At 42.7% G+C, this 26,207-nt stretch overlaps 1 long non-coding RNA gene across 2 annotated transcripts; it reads left to right on the top strand.

Moving 5' to 3' along the window:
* Positions 1 to 1,086: 1,086 nt before the first annotated feature.
* LOC145409520 (uncharacterized) lies at positions 1,087 to 13,117 on the top strand. Of its 2 annotated transcripts, none has more exons than XR_013899124.1 (4): positions 1,087 to 1,205; positions 3,354 to 3,479; positions 10,742 to 10,817; positions 12,611 to 13,117. It is a non-coding gene; the product is annotated as an uncharacterized LOC145409520 (long non-coding RNA). The 2 variants fall into 2 exon arrangements; XR_013899123.1 differs by having other exon boundaries at positions 10,736 to 10,817.
* Positions 13,118 to 26,207: the final 13,090 nt, after the last annotated feature.

Genomic DNA, 26,207 nt, shown 5'->3' with positions numbered 1-26,207 from the left:
TGCATGTTGTTTGTCAGGAATCACACGGCGGGAATATCGAGGAGTCGAGCCAGTTTTAAGTTTTACACTAATTAGCTTCCTGATTGTCTAATGCCCAAGAAGCTGCACGAATAATGACAGCAATTGTTTCTGTTTACCTCTTGGGGTCTCATAAACTAAGGTCGTCTGCCAATAACCAGCATGAATACAATGTAATAGTCCACATTTCCCGAAATTACGTCACCAAAGTCGAACACTCTCTATAGAATCTAAATTTACATACCTAATTAGCACAAACTTTTAGTTCAGAGCTATTACTGTCATAAGAGTATAACAGGAAACTGCAGTGTTCGCGACTGCGACATTGGCACATGCACGTGATGGCCAGAGGAGAGTGGTTTGCATCCCCTGGCTGCAGTAGTACAGTGGTATTAACAGACACATTGTGGTATTACCCCATGTGGTTGTATCATAATTAGCACAGTAGTGTTACTGTACTCACAGTAGTATTACCACATTTATAGTGATACCGACAGCCATTCATTGATATAATCGAGCACCTGCTGGAATTTCTACAAGTACGGAACAGTGGTAGTTTGGATAGTGCTATGGTACCATTGGTCTTGCTCCTTAACCTGGCCGAGAGTTTCCTTCTCTGCATGCGGCTCAGTAGCATAATTTTTTATTGTTAATTTAATGTCACAATTCAACATTTAAAATGGAGTGTTGGCAATTTAAGTCAACCTGGAATAAAAACAGCACATTCTTCCACACCCTCCCTCTCCGGTGTGTGATGTCATACACGACCTCCTTTCCTAGTGTCTTTTTCAGTGTTTTTGGTCAATTTTGATCACAGCATTTGCGTCATTACATTTTGCTGTGAATTAAATCGCGATTGAAGGTAGGAACTTAGCCTATACAAATAATTATCTTGTCTGTCAAGAGAGAATGTACAGAAGGGTACAGCATGCATGTTGAGTATTTTGCTGCGAGTGGTGAGAGGCGGCACTTGTGTGGGTGTGGCTGTGGTATTTGGTGTTGCCCAACCGCCTGCTGTATATATATCGGGTGTTGCAGTGTGGTTGGTCACTGTACCGCAGTACCACCACCACTACCACTACCACCACCATTGCCACTACCACTACCACTGCCTCTGGCGATGAAAGGGCTACAAAAAAATCTCCTGGTGATGCTGGTGATTTTCGGCCTGGTAACAGCCAACCCAAGTGAGTAATACTTATTCCTATTATTGTCCTCACTTGCATATTTACTGATAAGGTGCACGGCCGTGATGGAGTCCCTGCTGTTATTCTCAATAACTGTTCTTCTGGGCTGACATTCTGTTGAGCCAAACTCTTTTGCGTTTGTGGAATGGCAACTGTCCTTTTTGCTAAAGTTTCTCATTCAGCCTGTCCCATAGAATGTTGATCGTTGCCAAAGCTATGGCTATCGTCAAATTGCCTTAATGTCTTCTATTTGTAAAATCATTGAGTCTATTATTAACAGAAAGATTGTGCGAGCACCATTTCTCTGATAACGTTCATTCTGATTATTAGTGTGGGTTCTGCTAGGGAGGCTCTATTGCCAATCTTCCGATCTCCGTTTTTGACTTCTGGTCATTATTTTTACGGAGCTTTGGAGAAGCATTTCTTACTGCATTAGATTTTTCAAGATCTTTCAACCAAATCTGGCAGGACTTTTGAATTTCAAGTTACTCTCTTACAGTTTCTGTGGAGTCCGTGCCTTGATATATACTTCCTTGCTGGTTTACTTAGAGTTATTATTGCAGAGAGCTGTTGTTCTGCCTTCAGAGCTATCGAACAGTTACGTTCCTCAGGGGAGTGTCCTTTCAGCAACTCTTTCTCTTAGCCATCGGTAATCTGAGCTGCACATCTCGCCCTATCCGCTCATACGTTGATAACTCCACCTTCACAGTGCCACCCACTTACCTATTATACATATGACTGGAGTAAACGAAAACACTCTTGTTCGTTGTGCATGAAAAGTTCAGTCAACACATATTCCACACAAATGTCCCTTGATATTCAACAACAAAAAACTCAGTCCTGTTTCATCTCTCAATATCCTTGTTTTCCCTGAGATCATAGTTCCTCCCTTGTTTGCGTGTGCTAAGCTGACTCCATGTTACCTTTACCCCTGCTCATCTGTTGACTTTGCGCAGGGTTCTTATTTGCTCCCCTTCCCCCCCCCCCACCTGTGTGAAATACAACTCTCCTGTGTTGGGGAAGGGCTCACTGCATGCAGCTTATCTAAACTGGGTAGAGTGAAAGCTTAACATTTCATCACCTCCCCTTCTCTTACTGACTCCCTTCAACCCCTGTCTCTTCAAACAACTGTTGCATTTTTATCTCAGCAATTGCTATACTCATGTATGTGCTCTTCAGAACTGTCTGCTTGTATCCTTTCTCGATTACGGCGGCCATGTAGTGCCTGTCTCACAACGTATCCTCACCGCTTTTCTGTCCAACTGTCTAATGCAAGAAATAACTGATATTCACTCATACTCCTGTGTTACAGGTCAACTCTGGAACTGTCTTCATCAGTTCGTATTTTCCTTAGCATATGAACCCCACCCTTCTAAATGCAATTTGCTCAGGCATCTTGAAATTAACGTATCCTTACTTTGTTTTCTTTTGTTGATTTCGTCCTGGAAACAACTTTTTAATGAACATTTGTCTTTCTCTCTTCTCTGCATTAAATATATCCGCTGACCCTTGTGTGCTTGCTGTCAGTAGCTACACAGCCTACCGAATCTTACCAAACACCATCACTAGACCCACAACCTAACTTAAGGAGGCTATGCAGAGGGGTTATCCTTCAACAATTTTTCTTTGATAATGCATTAAAAGAAAGTTTCTATCCAATAGAATTTCGTGATAGCTTATTATATTTCTCCACGCTAAAATAAGCAGTGTTCTCAGGTCGTTAAAGAGCTACACACATGGTATTAAAATGGCTTGGGACGAGCCTACTCAAATGGTCCTCACTCTCTCCACGTTGCAATTATAGGACAGAAAAAGCTAAAATAACGTGATTTTCCCGGTGCTCATCTCATCTGTAGAACTTGCTGGCATTGTCTGTCTTGGTCCTTGCCCAACCAATTAATAAATATTTATTGCAGCCAATACTACAGTATCTAGTGTAGCCAGGATTCTGGGGGCTGGAATGGTTGGTGAATGGATGTTTGGCCCATTTAGCTAAGCAAATTTGGTTATTCTCACATTTTGTTGTGTTTTTCCTGCCTTTCTGAATCCTATCCACCCTTAGGTCTGGATGAGATGATGATGATGATGATGATGATAGTGATTATGATGTGTCTGTTGATTTTCATGCCTGTCCTCCTTCCCTTGCAGTACCTGGCCCCTCTAGGGATCCGTCTCCTGGTGAGAAGTGTGTGCCTGGCTCCCACTTTATGATTGAGTGTAACTATTGCGTCTGCGGCGATGAGGGAATACCGGGATGCACCAAAAAGGGCTGCCGTAATTATACTTAGTTTTGTCTGCTTTTTTCACCATCTGTCTATCTGTCAGTCTATAGTAGCTATTTATCAGTCTACCTGTATATCTGTGTCTGTCTCTCAGCTTACCTATCTATCTGTCTGTCTGCCTGTATGTCTGTCTGTCTGTCCAACTGCCCATCTAACCACATATCTATCTCTTTATCTATAGCTAGACGATTTAATCCCGGAGGTGGTGATCACAAATAAATCGCTTCTGTTACCCTGTCTTCCTACATCAGGCTGCTCTCCCTCCAGCCCACCCCACCCTCTTTCACATACCTCCCCACTCCGTTCCTCTACCTCATTTTCGGTCTCCTTTTTCCCCCCCACATCTCACCCACATGCAGTCTCCCAGTCAGTCTGTCATGATGATTAACCTTTTCAGTCATAGAATTATTATTTCTAATTCATGTCATCCCCAGACATTTTTGCACAACTTAGGAAAGGTTTTTGGCGCTTAACTTAGGCTATATTTAACCCTCTTCAGTTAGAAAAGTCTCTGAAAAACCAAACTAAGGCCCGACTCACACGACCCGTTTTGGTTTCGACAGGCAGGCCGCCGGCTTGACGCCGTCAGAAAGTTGTGTATTCACATGACGCGTTCCCGGTCCGTACAACATCGCCATTCAGTGTGTGCTCATTGTTGCGTGAGGATCATGACCGGTCAGTCTCTAGGGAATTTGGCGGCAATTGCTCTACTGTTAGAAGAAGTGGAAGAAAACGTTCATTGAAAGAGGGAAAGGTTATGGGTACAGCAGTCACTGAAAAAAAGTTCGATGGAGAATTCTGGACCCGGAATAAAGAACTGGCAGATGATGAGGTAAAATTTTTCAGTAGCCCTGCTGAAGCACTACCTTGGGAGTGATATAGCATATCCTGTATTAAGGCTGAGTGATATAGCATATCCTGAATTAAGGCTAGAAAAAACGGTGAATTTTACCTGCAAAGATTATGAGTTATAATTTCGTGTATAATAAACAAATGACATACTCATCTGGTTTGTTTACTTCCTCGCCAGTCACTTTCCATATCTTATCTTTATGCAGATTATCACTGTACTTCTTGTTAGTCATATCAAATTCCTTAGAGATTGACCGGTCATGATCCTCACGCAACAATGAGCACAACAATGGCGATGTTGTACGGACCGGGAACGCGTCATGGGAATAAACAACATTCTGACGACGTCAAGCCGGCGGTCTACCTGTCGGAACCAAAACGGGTCGTGTGAATTGGGCCTAAAATGTAGAGATGGTCACCGAATTGAAGAGGGGTTTAGAAAATTCTCTGAGCTGAGTAAAACCGTCTGTTGATAGCACGGAGAAGGTAATAATGAACCGCCACCTTGCTCTAGCAGTTTGGGGTTTGCTAAGCTGAATAAAATCGCCTGGAGAAAGAAAGAATTCACCAGAAAAAGAAGTTTTGGTTTTGCAGACATGAAAATGCTTGCCAGTGAATTTGTCCATTTAAACCCTTTCAGTCCTGTTTCTTTTATTTTTCATTTTGTCTTTATTCTTGCTGGTTACTGACGATTTTATGGTGCCTTCACGTGGTGGCACCGATATGATCAGGTCACTTCACTGCCTCGTCATACAAACGTCCCTAGTTTTCTTCCTTATCCCCCAAAAGGAGGATGGAGGACTGCAGGAAAAGCGTAACTTTAACCTGCAGTTCTCTGGGTTCAGGTTCAGATTAGCCTTGAGTTGCAGTTACCACAGACGATTTTATTCTACAATGGAAAATACTTTATTAGTGAAGAGATATGTTAAGGACTAGCAGGGGTACTCGGCGTTGCCGGGACAAAAAAGGCGAACACTCTAATCCTAGTTGTTCTAGTCCAGTCTTTCTTACTACGTCAGAAAGACCATGCACCTCTTATGCTTTTGAAGAGGGATTATAAGAGGTCCAGGAACTTTCTATTTCAGCTTTTGCAGACTGACACACAGTATTTGCGTGCACTTCTTTACTATTACCGGTGACCTCAAATGACCTCCGATCAGTGACCTCAAATGACCTCGGAGGTCAACCTCACATAACCTACGTCCGAACTGGAAGTCATGTCAGTCTCCATGTCAAAAATTGGGCTGCAGGGGTGCCCGGCGTTGCCTGGGCCAAAAAAGCGAACACTCTACCGGTGACCTCGAATGACCCAACTCTGAATTTTGACCCCCCTAAAACCATCCCTGGGTCACATAGTGGATATGAACTGGCACAGGCTCAATCCGGTTGGAGTTCCTTAATTACCCACTAAACCACCAGGCGCCATAATTAGGTTATATGGTTACCTCCCAGAGTAGTAAATGATTTCCTGGCGTACAGGAAACCATTTGGCTTGTCACTCAGTGTAGAGTCTCCCGTAGACAGAAGGAAGAGGAAAGAATGAAGCAAAGAATGACATACGAGGAAGGAAGGAAAGAAGGAAGGCAGAGAGGAATGGGCAGCCACCCGAGAGCAGCACTCCATTGAGTGAGTGGATGGTGAGCGCCCCCACTTACCATCAGTAAAAATAATGATAACAATACTGCAACTACTACAGCAACGACTGGTACTGCTACTACTACTACTACTTCTACCTCTACTAAATGCGCCATCGGACTAAAAGTATTTGGTTTGTTTCCAGCAAACAGAAGAGGACCATTCACACAATTATAATACTGCAATCCGGAGTAGAGACGTTGCCCAGGTAAGTAAAATATTATAACAAGAAGTGGTGCCAAGGCACAGCCAACCCGTCCCCGGCATTCATTTTAGTGCTGACGTATAAACACAACAGGATATCTTGTCAGAGATGTCACTTATTAAATCTGAAGAAAATTGGGTGAAAAATGACGATTTTAATTTTATGACCATTTGAAATTTTAGGCCTGACCCACCTGATATTGACCCCCCTACAGACTGGGGAGTGACCCCCTGATGTAATGAGACATGTCATAGGACGCAAATTTGAAAGATGCTCCTTTAGGTTTTGGTTTCATGTCGATATGAAGAATTTGAAAGGAGTTATGGCGAAGAAACGATTTTTTAAACTTTTTTCTTTACATTTTTTGGCCTACAGCCTGGGCCTTGGCCCAATTTGGCCCAAAAATTAATCAGGTGATCAGAAGGTCATAGCCCTTCATCCCTGTCATTTTAGTCGAAATCGCACCAGCAGTTTTCGCGTAAAGTTGTTAAGACAGACAGACAAACCGAGTGAAAACCATACCTGTCCCCAAGCCCCTCCGGGTAGGGGACTGGCAAATGCGTATATTGGCGCGGCTTCCAACCCCGGAGGACACGTCAGTACCATGTTAGCATTATCATCACGTATTAGGCTACCACTAGCAAAATTATCACTACCACAGTCGTCATTACAACAATACCTGCCACTACCATCAGTACTGTCATCGTCACTACCAATATTACCATTATCACAACTATCACAACCACTATCAGCACAACTACTACCATCACTACTACTGTCATTATAACCACGTCTGCCACAATAACTATCAGCACTACCACTACGATGACTACCGCTATCATCATTACTACTACCACAGTAACTATCAGCACTACCACAACATTTACTACCACTATCATCATTACCATTACCACAATAAATATCATCACAACTACCACCGTCACTACCACTGTCATTATTACTACTACCACGATAACTATCAGCACTACCACTACCATCACTACAACTATAATCATTACTACTACCACAGTAACTATCAGCGCTAACACGACCATTTCTACCACTGTCATCATTACTACTACGATAAAAATCATCACAACTACCACCAATACTACCACTGTCTGTATTACGACGTCTGCCGTAATAACTATCAGCACTACCACAATCATTACTACCACTATCATCATTACTACTACCACAATAACTATCAACACTACCACTACCATCACTAACACTATCCACATTACCACTGACACAATAACTATCAGCACTACCATAACGTACTATCTACTACTATCATCATTACTATTACCACAGTGAATATCATCTCTACTACCACCATTATTACCACCGTCGTTATTACCACGCCTACGACAATAACTACCAGAACTACCACTACCAATACTACCACTATCATCATTACCACTACCACAGTAACTTTCAAATAGCTACTACCATCACCACCACTATTGTCAGTGTCAATATCATTAGTATGAAGGAGGTACCGGTAAGTGTGAAGGACAGGCACACTTTCCATGACATGCACATATATTTCCCCTTTTCCCTTCTTTTTATTATTTTTCCTGTCTTTTCCATTACAGTGCTAACTTTTTATTGATATTAGTTGATATGAGTTACACCACCCTCCCACCTACACCACCCTTTCACCTATAGCCTATCATCCTCTACTCCTGTCCACAACATGGAGAAGGCCTACAAAAGGTACGAGAGCCAACCCACCCCTGAATCTCATTTTTTTTTAGTTTTCTGCCCGGAATCGTGCTAAGCCTGTTCTTCACTCTGCTAAAAATAATTTCATCTGCACTAAATGCTCTTCACGCTCCAAATCGAATTCTTCCCGCTCCTTCTGGAACCTTCTCAAAAAACTTTTTAACAATTTTACCTCATCATCCTTCCCTCCTCTTTTCCACTCTGATGGCTCTGTAGCTGTTTCTTCTACTGATAGAGCAGAGCTTTTTGCTCAGACTTTCTCATCCAATTCCAGCGTAGACGATTCCAGTGCTGTCCCTCCATCACTTCCCCCTTCTGACTGCCACGTGGCTGACATTAAAATTTCGTCAATTGATGTATTTTTTGCCATCCCTGGCCTCAGTACTAACAAGGCATATGGGCCTGATGGGTTAACTCCTGTTGTCCTCAAGAAATGTGCTTCTGTGCTTACACCCTCCCTAGGTAAACTCTTGCATCTTTGTCCATCAACTTGCACCATTCCTTCTTGCCGGAAGTTTGCTTTCATTCAGCCAGTCCCAAAGAAAGGTGACCATTTCCAGCCCTTTAACTATCGCCCAATTGCTTTAACAGCCTGTGTGTCATAAGTTTTCGAGTCTATTCCTAACAGAAAAATTTTAAAGCATCTTTCCTATCACAACCTTCTTTCTGATCGTCAGTATGGATTCTGCCAATGACGTTCCACTGGTGATCTTCATCCCTACCGTTCAGACTCCTTGTCATCCTCCTTTCGGGACTTTGGCGAAAACTTTGCCATTGCACTTGACATCTCAAAGGCTTTCGATCGATCTGGTATAAATCTTTAACTTCCAAACTACCCACTCACGGCTTCTATCCTTCTATCTGTGTCTTCAGTTCTAGCGTCTTTTCTGGTTGTTCTGTAGTTGCTGTTGTAGATGGCCACTGATCTTCTCCTGGAGCTATCAACAGTGGTGTTCCTTAGGGCTGTAAATTTAACCCTATCCACTCATGCACTGGTGACTCCATCCTTCACCTTTCCATTCAATTCCTGCGTTGTCCATCTCAGAAATTGCATCAACAAACAAGGGATGAGGCTATGGCACACCTAATGTCTGACTTGGTTCGTATCTCTGACTGGGGTAAAATTAACCATGTAGTTTTCAGTGCATCAAAAATTCAATTCTTACATAAATCAATGCGAGCAAATAATCCACAGGAGTACCCTCCAATTTTTAACAATATCCAACTTAATCCTGCATCATCTTTTAATTTACTTGGGGTTTCATTCTCTTGGGATTTATCTTGTAAAGATCATATTACCTCTCTTGTAAAATCTGCTTCCAAGAGATTGGGTGTGCTGAGCCGACTCCGTACCTTCTTTACCCCTGCACAGTTGTTGACTTTATACATGGGTTTTATTTGCCCATGTGTAGAGTACAACTCTCCTAATTATGAGGGGAGGCTTCCCACACACAACTGTTCTCAACTAGGTGGAGTCAAGACTTTTCATCTCCTTAACTCTCTTCATCATACTGACTCCCTTCAACCTCTGTCTCTTCGTCACATTGTTGCATTTTTATCTCTATTCTAATGCTACTTCAATGGTCACTGCTCCTCTGAACTGTCTGCTTGCATCCTTTCACCAATATGGCTGGCACATAGCACCCGTCTAGCAACAAACTCTCATCCCTTTTCTGTTCAACACTCTAATGCAAGGGTTAAATACTACTCCCAGTCCTTCGTTTATGCAACAGGTTAGCTCTGGAACTGTCTCCCTCTGTGTGTTTCTCCTACTGCCTGTGATCTCCAGTCTTTCAAATGCAGTGTGCCCAGGCATCTTGAAATGAATGGATCTTGAATTTGGCTCTCTGGTATCTTGTTTTTGTTTTTTATTAGAGGGAGCAATTTGCAGGCCCCTGGCCTTTGGCTTCTTCTTCTTTGCACTAAAAAAAAAGAAAAAGAAATCTATACCACCCTCTCAACTCAACCATCCTCCATCTACAACACCCTCCCACCTAAACTACCCTCCTACCCTCCAATCTGACAACACTTGGCGATCAAAAAAACTGAAAAGGGTTAGGGATATTCGCCATGTTAAAATATAAATGCTATATTAACATTTCATTTGCAAGACATCCCATCACTACACACCTTTAGTTCAATTATTCGTTCATTATCATATTCAGGTGTTGGAGAGGGACGCCTTCCCCTGGTGGCAGCAAAACAGACGTCCCTCACTTCCCTTTCTAGCTCTCAAAAGGAGGAGGTTGGACTGCAGGAGAAGGGTAACTTCAGCCTGCAGTCCACTGAATGCACATTCACATGAGTCTGGAACTGTGAATACTACTAATGTACTACTACTACTTGTGTACTAGTCTGTTAGTGTAGTGTTATTGTACTACTACTTTAGTCGCGGCGCACGACCCTGAGGTCGTTATTATCGTCCCCTGGCAACCTACCTCTCAACTCGCATCCTATTTCGTGTATAATATGAGACGCATGTGATTCGTGTATAATAATATTCGCGTATAATATATTCGTGCATAATAATATGATTCGTGTATAATATGATACGAAATTGGACGCACTTTTGAATGGTAGGTTGCCAGGGTACGATAATGACAACCTCAGAGTCGTGTGCCGCGACTATAGTGTGATATTCCAGTGTTAATATATTATCATAACTCAATAGTCACGATAGAAAGGTAGTAATTTTTTGTTGAAGTTAAGGTGGAAGGAGTAGGCTATAGTAACCAATGACACTCAGTCGTATATTATAACAAACACTCACCGAATTTTACGCATGTTTTCTATCTATCTATATAAACCTTAATTGTGTCTGGTAGTTCCAGATGAGCCTGGTAAGCCTACCCGGCAAGGTTAACGCCGTGTGGAAGGAAGGTTGCAACACCTGTGCCTGCAAGAGAGGTAAGAGCGGCTGCATCAACAACCATTGCTGTATGTTACCTTTATTGATTTCTCTGGCTTAGTAAATTGACCATTTGCGTGTTTTAGGCTACAAGGAAGTTGAAAATATCGACACCGAAATTTTGTCAAATCAGCATAAATCACAGTTGAAATAGATAAACATCACGTGAAATAACGTTGACATAATACAGAGTCTTTGCTGAACATATCTATGCTTCGATTTAGCTATAAGGATAATCTATTCTATCTATCTATATACCTAGGCTGCTTCCCCCATGGAAAGGGAGGTAGCCGAGACAGGATGACACACTCCCCATTTACTCATCCATTCGAACACAGTCAATTGTATCTTAGCCCCAAAGGGGAGAAGGGACAGATCCTCACCGCACCACACCACACATGGGTCAACTGCGCAGTGCAATCAGTGACATCCGCGGCAGGGCCCGACAGCAGAGCTGGTTTACCCCTGCCACATCATAATAGACCTATCCCCTTACTCGCACCTGACCTAACTAGCTAATCAGACCAAATGCGGGAGAATATCCCCTCAGGGCTGCGTCATCATTTATTCATTCACAATTTCTCTCCATTTATTCCTGTCACGCACAGCCACTCTTCCTTGCTCAACAAACATCCCTCTCGCATCCAGCGCTCTCTTCACACTGTCCATCCATCCTATCCGTGGTCTCCCTCTCAGCCTTACACCTCTCACATCAGATCTAGTTATCTTTTTCACCAGTCGCTCATTATCCATTCTCTCTATATGCCCAAACCATCGCAACACCCTCTGCTCAACTCTACCAGCCATCTCCCGAACAACTCCAGTTCTCCTTCGCACTTCATCATTTCGCACTCGATCCATATGCGTCACTCCACACATACTCCTCAGACACCTCATCTCCATTACATATGAATGTATAAGGATAATAATAAGCAATTTCTCCGAATCTGCGAAAAGATGGACGATCTCCGTTAATGTTCTTTATTTCCGGAAGTCAATGCATAACTTCATTTTATGTGAAAACTATTTTCACACGATACCTTTTCTGTTGTTAACCCAATTTCCGCAAACATTGCCAAAAAAAAAAAAAGAATAAATAAATAAATAAAATAATTGCTGATATTTCCAACTTCCTTGTGGTTCAGAACTCGATTGTGGCCAAATGATGTAAACATGTAGTAAGAGTTGGTAATTAATGCAAAATGTGTTAGCAGAATTCGCAAGTTGGAGTCTGTAAGACCATTCGCGAGAGTTCTTTGGTTAATACGAAATGTGTGGAGAGAGTTCGTAAGGCAAAATCTGCTGTGCGAAGCCTCTAATTAATGCAAAATGTTTTCAGTTCCCCCCAAAATAAAAATTGTGTTCGTAAATTAATATAAAATGTGTTGAATGTGTTCCTGACTTGATAGAAAATGGATTGTGTTCCTAAATTAATACAGAATATGTTGCATGTGTTCCTAAATTAATATAAAACGTGTATTACGTTTTGGAAGGAAGTGTTGCATGTTTCGTATGAGTCCTTATTATATTTTTATTTGCATTTGTAGGTGTCAGTTTAATACATGTTGTGATGGGCAATATAAAATTTGTTGTGACTGAAACTACTGACCGCAGTTTTAACACTAAAAGCAGGAAGGTTTAGACCACTCTGAAACTTCTGATGGATATTTGAGGAACGTAATTGTGACAGACGCTTATATTCCACTTTGTACTGATGATAATGATGATGATGATGATGATGATTTGTGTATGATTGTCTTGTAAGTTTAACCTGTACTATTTCTTCTTACAGAAGGGTGAGGCATTGAAGACAAGGTGACGGTGGAGGGTAGAGGTGTGGTGGAGGTGGAGGTCGGGTGGAGGTGTGGGGGTGAGACTGTAAATGAGAACATGAGAAGGTCGTCTGCTTCACCAAGCTCTCTGGACTTCCCCGCCAGAAGCACACAGGCAGAAAGAACCACTGAAGTAGCCTGCAGACAAAACCATAGAGATGAAATCTGATTTAGGCGAAAGACCTATATGTAACTATTATTTTATTAGTATGTACAATATATACTATATTTTTGTAGCCTTGTTTATATATGTGTAATGTGTAGGTTGTGTAACGGCTGACTCCCCAGATTTCGCTCATTGCGTGCTGTGTTGATGCTAGAAGAACGACAGGGTTGCTGACATGCTGACATTATGAGTTCACTGCCATGACACCACCCTTATCTCAGGCAGTTCCAGCTGAACTCCACAGAGGAAGTGTTACAAAATATCTGCTTCCCAAGCTTTGGATAATAAAAAGACGGAACGGGGACCACTGGAATTTTATTCTTTTCCGTATTATTTTGGTAAAAAGAAGGGGTACGTAAAAGGAAACAACATGTTTGATGGAATTAGCCTTCAAATGCGCTGCAGACACTGTAGACTGGAATGAGGGACATCGTCTGATATAATTCATTTATTAATTAGAGTTCATCAATGGTGCTTGGGTCTGTGGTAGTGTTTACAGGTTTTACATCAGTTTACTTTGAATGACTATCTATAAGAATAAAAAAATTATGTAGTCCATGTCCACAGATATCAGTAAGTCCTGGGGGCAGGGTGGCTCAGTAGTATAGCGCCTGACTCAAGATCAAAGGGTCGAGTGTTCGCGCCCCGCCCGGGTAGCTGCCCTGCTGGCAGATGTAGCGCTCTCCCGTCACCTAGCGGGGTTATGTGATCTATCAAGGTCTAGCTCGGGGAATTCATTTCCCCATATTAAGAATTTCCAGATTCTAAATTCGGTACGCCCTTTTTAAAATGACGTGTAGATAACCCCAAGGTTTGAGAGTTTTGAGTGGCAAACAACTTACCTTCTGGCATAGTGTACAATGTTTGAAAACAAGCTTAATGGCTTAATCTATTCTGACCACCATATAAGCCTTCTACTCAAAGCCTTCATCGACCACACTCGCAGATATTTGACATAAAGTTCCCTCAACGTAGTTCACATGAGTGGTTGTTCTTGGATACAATTACTCTCCAATCCCCAAGATGGTATCCATTCTCAACAGATAAAGTAGAGCGTCTGGAATAATTTGCTTTAGGTCACAATATAATTCCTTCTCACTATACCATCCGCAATGAGTCTACTGCCGTACATTACATTTGCTGGAAGTTATCCTTATACGTCGTTTGTAAGATTCTATTGGATGTTACTTGGAAATCGCCATCAATTACCTTATAGCTCTTAAACACAAACTTGCCTCAGATTTTCGTCCTCTTGTAACTTATTGCACGCAGGTCAGTGGCAGGAATACACAATATTATAATATTGTCATTTACATAGCACTTTTTTTCTGAGTAGCATCCTACTGCATTTCATTATATTATTACAAATCAACATTCAAGATGGAGAGGTGGCAATTTTAGGCCGTTACAGTACAACTGAGTGTAGCATTACATCATAAATGTTTGACTCAGTTTCCAGTGTTGCACTTTCATTAGCGTCTGTAATTAGTAACCTGAATGGGGCATCCGCATTAGTGTTCCTTTGAACTTATAAACTCCAGCTCACAGTCATAAGCTGACAGCAGTATCCAACACTGCATTCTGGCGGCAACAAGAGCTAGAAATAGACATCTCGGTCCTAGAGTAACAAGTAAATGTTTGTTTATCAATTACTAGTATGAGTCTTCGTCCATAGAGAAAGTGATGGCATTTCTTGATATTAGGTATACTGGGCAGAGACTTATTCCCTATTTGAGCATAATGAAGCTCGTTTTTTGTTAGACTTCTAGAAGCCAATGCAACAAGACATTGAGACCCATCTTCTATGACATGACTGATCACAGTAACCAGTCTCGTACCTGAAGCATCAGAGACAAGTTTTATTATGAAAGCCTTATCATAATGCACTTAGAGCGTTGTGCACTGCTAAGTTTAGGTTCCTTGACGGTTGTTGTTGTTGTTGTTCCCTAGGCAGTCTGGCCGAACAGCCCCGAGTCCTTTAGGAAGGCCATGGCCGAGACCGGGCTTTCCCACAGAGCTCTCAGAGAGTGTATGTTGTGTTGTTGGCGTAGGTGATTGTGTGCAATACAGTCTTCCATAATGTGCTTAATAGTATGGGGTGCTGTGTTGCATCCTGGACAGGCATCAGCGAAGGAGTTATCCAGCCTCTTTTGGTAGCTTAAGAGGGCTGGATGGTGCCCACATCTCAGCCTGGCCAGGTGGACCCTATCCTCACAAGGGAGATAGGATTCAGAAGGGTGGATGTCAGGAGGCCGTGCATGCAGATGTATGTTGTCTTTAAGTGACTGATATGGAGCGGCAAGTGATCTGAGAGTGGATATGCTTCTGGAAGCTGGTCTGAGGTGGGCGAGGGGGGAGAGATGACAGTATTTGTGTATGGTATCGTGTGCTGGGTGTTGTTTTGATGTTCCTTGGTGTGGGTGGATGTGCTGCCATGTAATATAGTGGATGTTGTAGGTTTGTGGAGGCTGCAGCAAGAAACTGGGTACCTCTCATGTCTAGGTGATCCTTGACTTTGAGGACTTTGGTTTCTTGATGTAGGTGGTCTGTGGGTGTAGTAGCTGTGCAGCCTGTGATTATTTTTAGGGCCTTGTTCTGTATGGTCTGTAGGGTGTTGTAGTGTGTTTTGGTGAGGTTAGGAGCCCAGGCAGGGCTTTCATAATTCATCACTGAACGTATGTATTGTTTGTATACTGTGGTGGTGGTTTCTTTGTTGTGACCGAATGTTGTATGGGCAAGTGACCTCAAGGCACTGAGTGTTATTTTATTTTTAATGTTTGTGATGTGTTGTTTAAATGACATTGATGTATTGTATGTTACAACAAGGATTTTGTGTGTGTGTGTGTGTGTGTGTGTGTGTGTGTGTGTGTGTGTGTGTGTGTGTGTGTGTGTGTGTGTGGAAGGGCAGTGTTGTTTATGGTGAGGTGTGGGATGTGACTGTGTTCTGCTGTCCAGTTTGTGAGAAGGGTCGCTGTAGATTTGGCTGGGGCTATTTTGAGCCTGTTTGTGGTGAACCAATCGTGTAGTGTGTTGAAGTAAGGTTGGATGATGTTTGCAGCTGTGTTTGCCTTTTGGTGCATACATGTAAGTGTTATATCATCTGCATAGGTAGCTATGTGTATCTGTGGTGTGTTGAGTGTGGGTATGTGTATCTGTGGTGTGTTGGGTGTGGGTATGTCGTGCATGTATAGGTTAAAGAGTGTAGGGGACAAAACAGATACTTGGGGGACGCCGTTTGTGAAGTTTCTGATGTTAGAAGACTGATTGGCAAACGTTACGTGTGCACATCTGCCTGCTAAGTAGTTTGCCAGCCATCTTTTTGTGTTATTGTGCATGTTTGGGTTGAGTATTTTGTTTGTGAAGTTGTGGCGGGGGATGGCATCAAAAGCTTTGCTGATGGCTAGTGTGATTAGGAGTGTTCTGTTTGGTGGCCTAGCTGAATTCATGCCATCAAAACTCTCTGGGTAAGGTTTGTAAGAAGGGTGTTTGTGGAGTGTAGTGGCCTAAAGCCATGTTGTGATTGGGCTAGGGGAATGTGAGGTGCGACTGTTTGTAGTAACAGTCGTTCAGTGACTTTAGAGGGGATGCAGAGGAGTGTGATGGGACGGTGTGAGGAGGGTAACGTGGGGTCTTTGTTGGGTTTATGGATAGTGATGATAATGCCATGCTTCCAGATGTTGGGTATTATGTTGTGTGAGTAACTGCAGTTTGATATGTTGGTGAGTGTTTGTATGCCTTGTGGTCCAAGGTGTTTAAGGTGGATGTTGCTTATGTTGTCTGGTCCACAGGCAGATGAGTGCTTAAGGTTGTTAATGATTTGCTTCGTCTGGTTGTAAGTGAAAAGTGCGTAGTTTGGGTCTGTGGGGAACTGTCTCTTACGTCGGATGATACGTCGGTCGTCGCGATGGGGGTTTAGATGGCTGACTTGTGAAAAGTGATTGATGATAGTGTTTGCTTGTTGTTTGTTTGAGGGTATGGTGTCTGTTGTTGTGATGGCAGTGTGTAGTTGTGTGGTGTTGCTGTTGGAAAGTGTGATGCTGTTTAGTGTTTTGTAGAGTTTGCTGATGTTTGTTTTGTGGTCGTGTTTGGAGGTAATTTTTCCGGTTTAGTGTTTGCTGTTCTGATATTTTATTGTTTATTTGAGTGTTGAGTTCTTGTATTTGTTGCACGGTGTCTTGTGTATGGGGTGTTGGAGAGTGTCGCAGTGTGTCCTGTTGTCTGATGAGGCCTTGCATTTCTGGTGTGAAGTTGGGGTTGTGGCTCTTTCTGTTGCCTCTAGGGATGTGTCTTTTGTCTGCGTTTTGTATAATTGTATTGAAAGTGAAAGTGGGGGGGAATGTATGTGTTGGCGATTGTCATATGTGATTTGTTACCAGTGCGTATTTTAACTGATTGTGTTTCTGTTGTGGTGTCATGTGGGGGGAGAAGTGACTGTGTGTGCACTGGTATCTGCAAAGTTGATGGATTTGTGTACCAGGGTGATGAGTCCACCGCCACCGCCGTCGGCCCGGTCTTGTCGAATGGTGGTGAAGTTATGAAGTGTCGGTGTTTTCTGTGCTCTGTGTAATTTTGTTTCTTGTAAGATGGCAATGTGTATGTTTTGTCGTTTGATGAATTGTGTGAGTTCTTGGTTTTTGGTGTTTATGCCATCTATGTTTAACTGAAGGATGTTTATGCTGTGTGTGCGATGTGTGTTGGCTGCTGCAGCACGGGGTGGAGGTGGTGTGCGTGGAGGGGAAGGGGTAGGAGGAGGTTGTGATGGAGGTAAGGGTTGGGGTGAATTAGGATGGGTTGGAATGGGAGGGGCTGGGGGACTGGTTGGTGTGGGAAGGATCGGTGGGCTTGGCTGAGGAGATGTGAAGGAAGTAAGAGTAGGATTGGTGGGTGGGTTAGTGGGTGGGGGGAAGGAGCATAAGGAGCAGGCCCAGGTGTCTGTGTAATGTTTTCTGGATGCAAGTGTTGTGCAGGTGTAATGGGTCCAGTTCTTGCAGGAATTGCACTGAACTGAACCCTTTGTCTGTCGGCTCGACGTGATAGATTTTGAGCATGTTGGACATATGTATTTGTTGGTGGGTCCTGGATTGCTCTCAATGTCCCCGACTAGAAGAAGGCGTCGAGAAATGACAGCCGGGGAGTCATTTCTTGGTGTAGAAAAAACGGTGTTGTTGTGTGTGTTGTGTTGGGAGATGTGATACTTGCCCGGGCGACTGAAGCCACTCCCAGGTGCTCGGGCCCCGTGAGGGGCCGGGGGGGTTTGCGGTGGTTTAGACCCCAAGCTGTCCTCCTCTTCTCTTCGACAGCCTCTGGGGGGTCGACCCACGACGAAGACGCCACCCCTGACGGTGTTGGGAGGTGGCATATCTACAGTATCCTAGACATCTGGACATTGTTTTTAAGTGGCTGGAGGCCTTCATTGTTTACTTTGAAACGTAGTAAGTGGCCACCTTATGTAAGACGGGAGATTATTTTTTATGTATATTCATGCCTACATTTTATTGACCTAGTCTGTCAAACACTCTTTTCAAAGTGACTAGATCAGGAATCGTTCTTCAACTCTTACAAGCAGTAGTTCATATTTCTGACGCAGGAACCCCCTAGTCCCATTTAAAACTATCCATTTATATATATATATATATATATATATATATATATATATATATATATATATATATATATATATATATATATATATATATATATATATATATATATATATATATATATATATATATTGATAGACAGATAGATAGACAGATAGACAGATAGATGAATTGTTTGGGAACAATCATGAGTGGAGAAGTCCAGCCACTTCTGTCTTTACCAGCACCTTGTTCCTTTCGTTTTTCTTTAGTTCTTATTCTATTACAGTTTTCAGAGCGTATGGTACAGTTCTTGCTTTTAAAACACTGGTTTGACATTGTCAGCAACTGTTTCATGAGCCTCGTAATGTCTGAATCCCGCGTGAAATTTATGAGAAAAGTAACAGTATTTGTTCGGGGGTGACTGTACTTCATCATCAATATCCGATGTTGCTCTGTGAACTTTAAAAACGTTATTCCAGTCAAACTTCAGTTTGCTAGGCCACTTTCTGTCAAACAGTGTAGGTCTACCTTGATCACTGAAAACTATAATTTTTAAATTTTCCTTTTGGCTATTATATGTAGCATTCCAAGTAAACTGCCCTTCTAGTTCCAAAACTTCACATGTGTAGGTCGTCGCCTTTACACTGGCTTCCCGAAGTTGCACTGGCATTTAACAGGTTTTCGTATGTATCTTTGAATATAAATGCAAGAACAACAGCTGTATCTGTTTTCACACTGACTTTATTCAAGCGAATATTTAAATTTAGGATGTTTTTTTGTGGCAGACGAAGAATTTATATCGCTTGTGACGTCATCATTACTGTTGCACTTAACATTTTGAATTTTTCGTTTGTTGTAGACTAAAGAACGACAAACTGATGCACCATGACCAGTCTATTTACCTGTAGCCAGATGACAGAATCCCGTAAGGGGTGGCGGTTTGAGTCAGGTCCTCTGTGGGGAGAGGCACTATCCCTTGTCAACCCACTTGTTGACACTTTGGGAACAAGGATGAGTTGGTTATAATATTACAACCTAGAGCTGTAAATGGTTTCCTGGTTTGCAGGAAACCATTAGGCTTGTCACTCAGTGTAAAGCAGCCTGAAAAAGAAAGACCAGTAATAATAAAATTACAGTGATGATGGGAGAAATAGGAAGAGAGGAGGACAGAACAAAAAGATTGATAAAGGTGAAGGAAGTAGTAGGCAGCACTACATCATGTGAGTGGATGATGGTCGCCACTACCTACCGCTAAACATGACCTAGTCATCCTGACATGATACTGAATGGAGTTTGTTTCCCTCGAAGGCTGCCTCCGATATGTGGTGGCTCACTCCAGTACGCCCACACTTAAGTATTTCAGTACAAGGCGAGGTGTGGAGTAATTAGGGCCATACGTCTAGTAATGCTGGGATGCACAAGCAGAACTCATCCTTGTCACCGAATGTAGTATCCCGAATTCAAGCATGGAAAGGAAAATCAAAAGATCGGTCCAGTCAGCGAGTCTGCCATGCACATACACGTCTATTCAAAATAAAAGATGCCATTGACATTGTATGTATAGGGTATTGACACTGAAGACTTTTCTTAACAGCAAAATAATGAATGATCTTATAAAAATACATTATATAAATTAGGTAAATATAACGAGAGACCCAAGATTAGATCAGTCTTCAAAAATTAGCAGTAGTGACTGCTCTCACCCCTTTAGTTCCGAGCTATCATCATCATTCTCTACTTCATCTTCTGCTAATAGCTCAGTTCGTTGGTTATCCTACTGTTCTCTCCACCTCCTTTCCTTATTAACTCACTCATTTTTCAGCTCGCCTGTTCGTACACTGTGACCATCTTAACCTGAGACTTCGGTCCATTGAGGAGAGGTTACCACCAAGAGCAGGATGTACTGTACAGAGAAGCTGGTTCAACCTCACAGCTGGTTATGGCTTTGTCGCCTGTTTTGAAAATTGCAGACATTTTCCTCCACTATATAGGCACTGCCTAGGCCGAATCGCATGCCAGACAACGATCCTTGCGTGATGGCGAGAAAGCAAAGTCCGACGTTGCCTGTGATGAAGTCGATCCTGAGGGACGGAACGTCACTAGACTGAAAGGAGCTGCTGTGAGAGGCTTCACCCACGCATGTGAGTGACATCAAGGCCGGGGACACCGATTCCAGAACCTCAAATGCGCTGACGATATCAACACACATATTACAACATGCGTCAAGATTGGTCAAGCCTTCTTTGGAGATGAAATGGAGGCACTTCTTGGCCTTGTGCCAGAGATCTACTCACAGAACCGTCTGTCAACTATCGTCATTCACACGAGCTTCATTGAAGATCCCAAGAAATTAAAAAAAAAAAAAAATGACGCGAACCAAGAGGAAGAATGATATGAGAATGGCTGCAGCTGAATACAGAAAGGCGGTGCAGAAAGAAATTCCTCTCACAAGGAAAAAACTGTGGCCCGATGTAAAAAGAGCAAGAAGACCTGGCAAGATGACGTGATTGGGGTGTGATCGTCAGCTTTTACCTTCCCGGAACAGAGCTTAGAGCTCTTATAGTACGATCTAAGGGCAAGGCTGTGACCTTCACACACGCACACACCCATCCCCTTGCTCAAGGGGGACAGTAACCGTTCGCTTCGTCAGTGATACTTTTCGCAACCCGAGCGAGGCACGAACTCCCATCTACCAGATGGCAGGCGAGAACGTTACCACTGAGGCAGCGAGAGTTTGTTTTTTTCAGAGACTATTGTACAAGCACCACCAAGCAGCCGCCACAGAACTGCAGACAGATCCTGAAGCCCCGAACTAACAAGAGGACGCCAAAGAACGGCTATGGCACACTGTCAAGGTAAATGCTAAGAAAAAAAAGTACGCATGGCGAACAGGAAAAAAAAAAAAAAATTTCAGCAGCCACTTCCGACAATCTTCCCAGACAACCGAGAATGAGAACAGAGATAATGATCAGAGAACGGATCGCTGAACAGATAGAAGAGGGTATTTAAGAGTGGCTGACAAAGACCCAAAGCCTGCCCAAGGAAGTTATCTGCTCCAGCGGAACCTCAAAAAAAAAAAAAAAAAAAAAAAAAAAGAGAGAGAGAGAGAGAGAGAGAGAGAGAGAGAGAGAGAGAGAGAGAGAGAGGTACAAACAGTAGAAGGGTAAACAAAAACAGTGAAGATTGTTTCTTAATAATAATAATAATAATAATAATAATAATAATAATAATAATAATAATAATGACAGTAATAATCCATCCATCCATCCATCATCCAATCCTACGTTGTCCCATGAGGAGCGTAGGAGCCCGGGGTTAGGCTCCTGACATTTAAGATGTGTGACCAACCTCACTCATCCCTGAGTGGTATTACGTGAGCAATCAACCCCAACCACCCCCTGGATATAAACCTTCACCGGCTCAATCCGATTGGAGCACAATAATTACCCACTAAACCACCAGGCGCCAAAATTTGGTTATATGGTTACCACCCAGCGTAGTAAATGGTTTCCTGGTGTACAGGAAACCATTTGGCTTGTCACTCAGTGTAGAGTCACCCACAGGCAGAAGGAAGAGGAAAGAATGAAGAAATGAAAGACAGAAGAGGGAGTGTAAAGTTACCCGCAGGCAGAAAGACGAGGAAAGAAAGAAGGAAAGACAGAAGCTGGAAGGAAAGAAGGATGGAGGAGAGGACAGGGCAGACACCCGAGAGCAGCACTACATTGAGTGAGTGGATGGTGAGCGCCCTCACCTACCACAAATAGTAATAATAATAATAATAATAATAATAAAGCAACTAGGGCCGTTCCTTCCTTTTTATGTCCGAAGATTTATTTTATTTTATTTATTTATTTATTTTTTTGCTTGACCATTTTCATTTACTCCACTGTTCTCTACCCTTACTTGACTCTCCCGACTTGGCCTTAACTGATAACTAGCCCTGGTAGGGCTGTGCAGTGTGAACTGATGAGAACCAGCATTGACGCCCAGGACACTCGGACTCACTGGCTTTCCACCACCAGAATCACACCTTTAAGGCTCTTATCAAAAACTTTCTCTCCAGAAAGATCATAGAAACAGTGAAGTAATTTTCATTCAGCCTTGATAAAATGACGTATTTTTCTAATCTATTCGTGTTAATTTGGTCAATTTTACTCAGCTCAGGAAGGATCTGCAATAGTGACTGATTCATTAAGGTTATATCTATTCTTTATAAATCTAGAAGTCTCTCCTAAGCTACAAGAAAAACTTTAGGGATGGCTGGAATAATAATTAAAATGCACCACGGATTCAAGGAGTTAAGGCCAAATATTGGTTCGTGACTTCTGACGGTAACAGGAAGGACATCGTCGTTCATCACATCACCAAAAGATACGGCGATTGATTGTCGATGGAGAAGTTGTGTTGTTTGTCACATGCAGCAGAGGGATCGAAACTGCTAATGTCTGGGAACCTAACGGAAGGATTATGCACGACTGGAATTTGTCGTCTCTTTCGCCATCCCAGGATTATATTGTCATGGACTGTAAGCTCGTTCGTTAAGAAGGCTGTATGGCATCTCTTTCTTACCAGAATATTACTGCATATTGCACGTTGATTGATTTTGTGTGTCACTTATGCAAACTACGTCAGTAATAAGAGAACATTAGTGACGTGCGGTAATGTATAGTATGCCACTGAGCCAATATGGAAACAGTGTTATTAGGTTTCCTAAGCGCACAAAAATACTGATCTGGGTGTTATTGTGTGAGTAGTGTGGTGTGTGTGTGTGTGTGTGTGTGTGTGTGTGTGTGTGTGTGTGTGTGTGTGTGTGTGTGTGTGTGTGTGTGTTTTCCTCACTGTAACTGACCCATTCGTCTTTGCGTTTTTATCCCGTGGTATCTATCTATCTATTGCCAGACGCCATAATCCCGTAAGGGGTGGTCATTTGACTTTGAGACCGTGGTGAAGGCTGTTATTCTCTGTGCTTGCGCCTATAAGTCTATTGCCTGACAATGAATATCTGAATCCTGTGAGGGGTCCAGCAACAGCGAGGAAAAGGGTAAATCAGTCGGGATATCGCACCGTATCTTCACACAGGACAGCACACTCGAGTTTCACCATTCCTGCAAACGCAAATATTTAATTACATATTATATATACAATTTGCTTCTATGCTACACGACCTACCAGCATACAAAGACGACTGATTTTACTCTTAAGAAATACGAGGAAGAAGGTGCATGCAAACCCCAGATTGACGATAGTAGATAATACAAGTTGTGTGCATTAGATGAGGTTGGCCTGGATGCCGTGTTATAGAGTTCATTCCACTGTCTAGGTACTGAAGCTAAATACTCTTTATTGCCATCATGGTCTTTGCAAATATCTGTCAGAATTATAGACTTGCTAACACCTTCGTTTCTGTCTTTAAATAGCAGGTTAATTAGTTCCTTGGTTATTAATTCACAACGACCTGGAAGCATATTTGTCACATCTGATCTGATAACAAAGCACAAACTGTCACTTACTCGTCACTTCACACCGTTGGGCTCTACACATACTTCCTCACATCACACCCTTTCAGTTCCTCACATATTTCCCCATTATCACACTGCTCGACTCCGCCCACACTCACCTATACCACAGACCTCAACTCCACACATACTTCCCCATATCACACTCTTCAGCTCTTAACAAATTCCTCCATACCATACTCTGTGCTTACTCCCTTACCACGCCTGACCACTCCATACTTACTCTCCATACAGCACCCGTCAACTCCACACGCACTCCATACCACACCCTCCAGCGCTCTCACATAATCCCTAATTTCAAATCCTTCCACTCCACTTTCACTCTCTACACCACACCATTCCACTCCATTCCACATTTAACCCCCAATAATATGTCCTTCCACACCAATCATATACACCCCTTCCACACCACACCTTTCCATTCCATCCTCACATCTCACTCCATTCAGTGGATGCAATATAGTCACACTTCTTTTCATATAGCCCAATTCTCGCAGGATTAGGACGATTTCATGCACTATTTTCTTAACTTTTATAATTTAATTCCTAAGTTAACATTAAAACTCAGTATATATTTCGAAGATGCTAATGGCATAGAAGGGAATGTTAAGTTGCAATACACAAATTATCACTTAGGTTGCTATGTTCTTAAAATGGAAGCTTTTACGTTATCGGGACACACGGGAGTACGGCACCTGTCACCGGCCTATGTATGCCAGCCTCACCTGTCGACACCACACCCGTAGTACTGGACAAACTCTGCCAGGCTCAGGTGTTTGATGGGTTCCTCAAGTTGGTTATAGCAGCTGCTGAGTCCTACACAGCGTCCTGCTGGTGTCCCTGCGGTGCTGCACGGCTCATTTTCTTCCGGATCTGCAAAAGGGAAAATTCTTACATCCTATTTAACACATGAATAAGACGTATAATGCTTCATATACTGGGATCCATTATCATGTGTGTAGCATGGGCGGCTCAGTCTGCTGATGTGGGAGTACAGACAGTTTGAATGCTTTGTCAATTTAGTAATTAACAATGCAGCACTGGGCGTAAAAAGAAAAAAAAAAGACAACAAAAAGCATCGAAAAGGCTATGGGAAGTAGAAATTACGTAGAACAGACATTGCTGACGCTGACTGAGCTGCCACGGCAACACTAAAAATACCGACAGTTGGGTTTGAGGGAGTGAAGTGAATATAAGAGAAGGTGTGGCATGGATAAGGCCAGGAATATTGCATTTGTGGATGAAGGAAAAAGGGAGCTGGTTGCTACTTAATGGCATTTAGTAAAAACTAATTATTTCATATGAATGTATCAACCTAAACCATACTTATGCCAAAGTCTGAGATACTGAAAATTGCTGGGATTAGTGCCTGTGCACGGTGTTATGAGCGTGGGTGTGGAATAGACAAATTGGTCTCTGAATCAGACTGGAACAGTGTAAAAGAAGGCATGCCAAGGAGTTATGTCAACTTTGCTGCTTAACTGATATCGACAAGTTGCAGAATTTGTGAATGATATGCAGCTTTGAGGTGCAGGGGAAAACAATAATGGACTTCGACTGAAGGATATATCTCAGATATATTATTGTACATAAGCCAATTCATACTTATAATTCAGAAAATTGTCTTAATCTATCTATATTCCAAGGCTGTTTCCCCCCAAAGAAAGGGAGGTAGCCGAGACAGGAGGACGCACTCCCAAATTACTCATCCACACACACACATTCATTCGTATCTTAGCCCCAAGGTGAGAAGGGACAGATCCTCACCGCACCACACCGCACGAGGGCCAACTGCATAGTGCAATCAGCGACATCTGCAGCAGGGCCCGACAGCAGAGCTGTTTACCCTTGTCACATCACAATGGATCCATCCCCTTACCCGCACCTGACCTAATCAGCTGATCAGACCTAATACGGGATAATATCCTCTCGGGGCTGCGTCATCATTTTTTCATTTACAATTTCTCACCAGTCATTCCTATCATGCACAGCCACTCTTCCTTGCTCAACAGACATCCCTCTTGCATCCAATGCTCTCCTCACACTGTCCACCCATCCTATTTGTGGTCTTCCTCTCAGCCTTACACCTCTCCCATCCGATCCAATTATCTTTTTCACCAGTCTCTCTTCTTCCTTTTTCTCCATTTGCCCAAACCATCGCAACACTCTCTGCTCAACTCGATCAGCCTTCTCCCGTAAAACTCAAGTTCTCCTTCGCACTTCATCATTTCTCACACTATCCATACGTGTCACTCCATTCATACTCCTCAGACACCTCATCTCCATTACATTC

This window comes from Coenobita brevimanus, chromosome 81 (assembly GCF_032717465.1).
Source record: "Coenobita brevimanus isolate Jiangsu-jjx chromosome 81, ASM3271746v2, whole genome shotgun sequence".
Classification (NCBI taxonomy): domain Eukaryota; kingdom Metazoa; phylum Arthropoda; class Malacostraca; order Decapoda; family Coenobitidae; genus Coenobita; species Coenobita brevimanus.
This window is presented reverse-complemented; position numbering and strand designations above follow the sequence as displayed.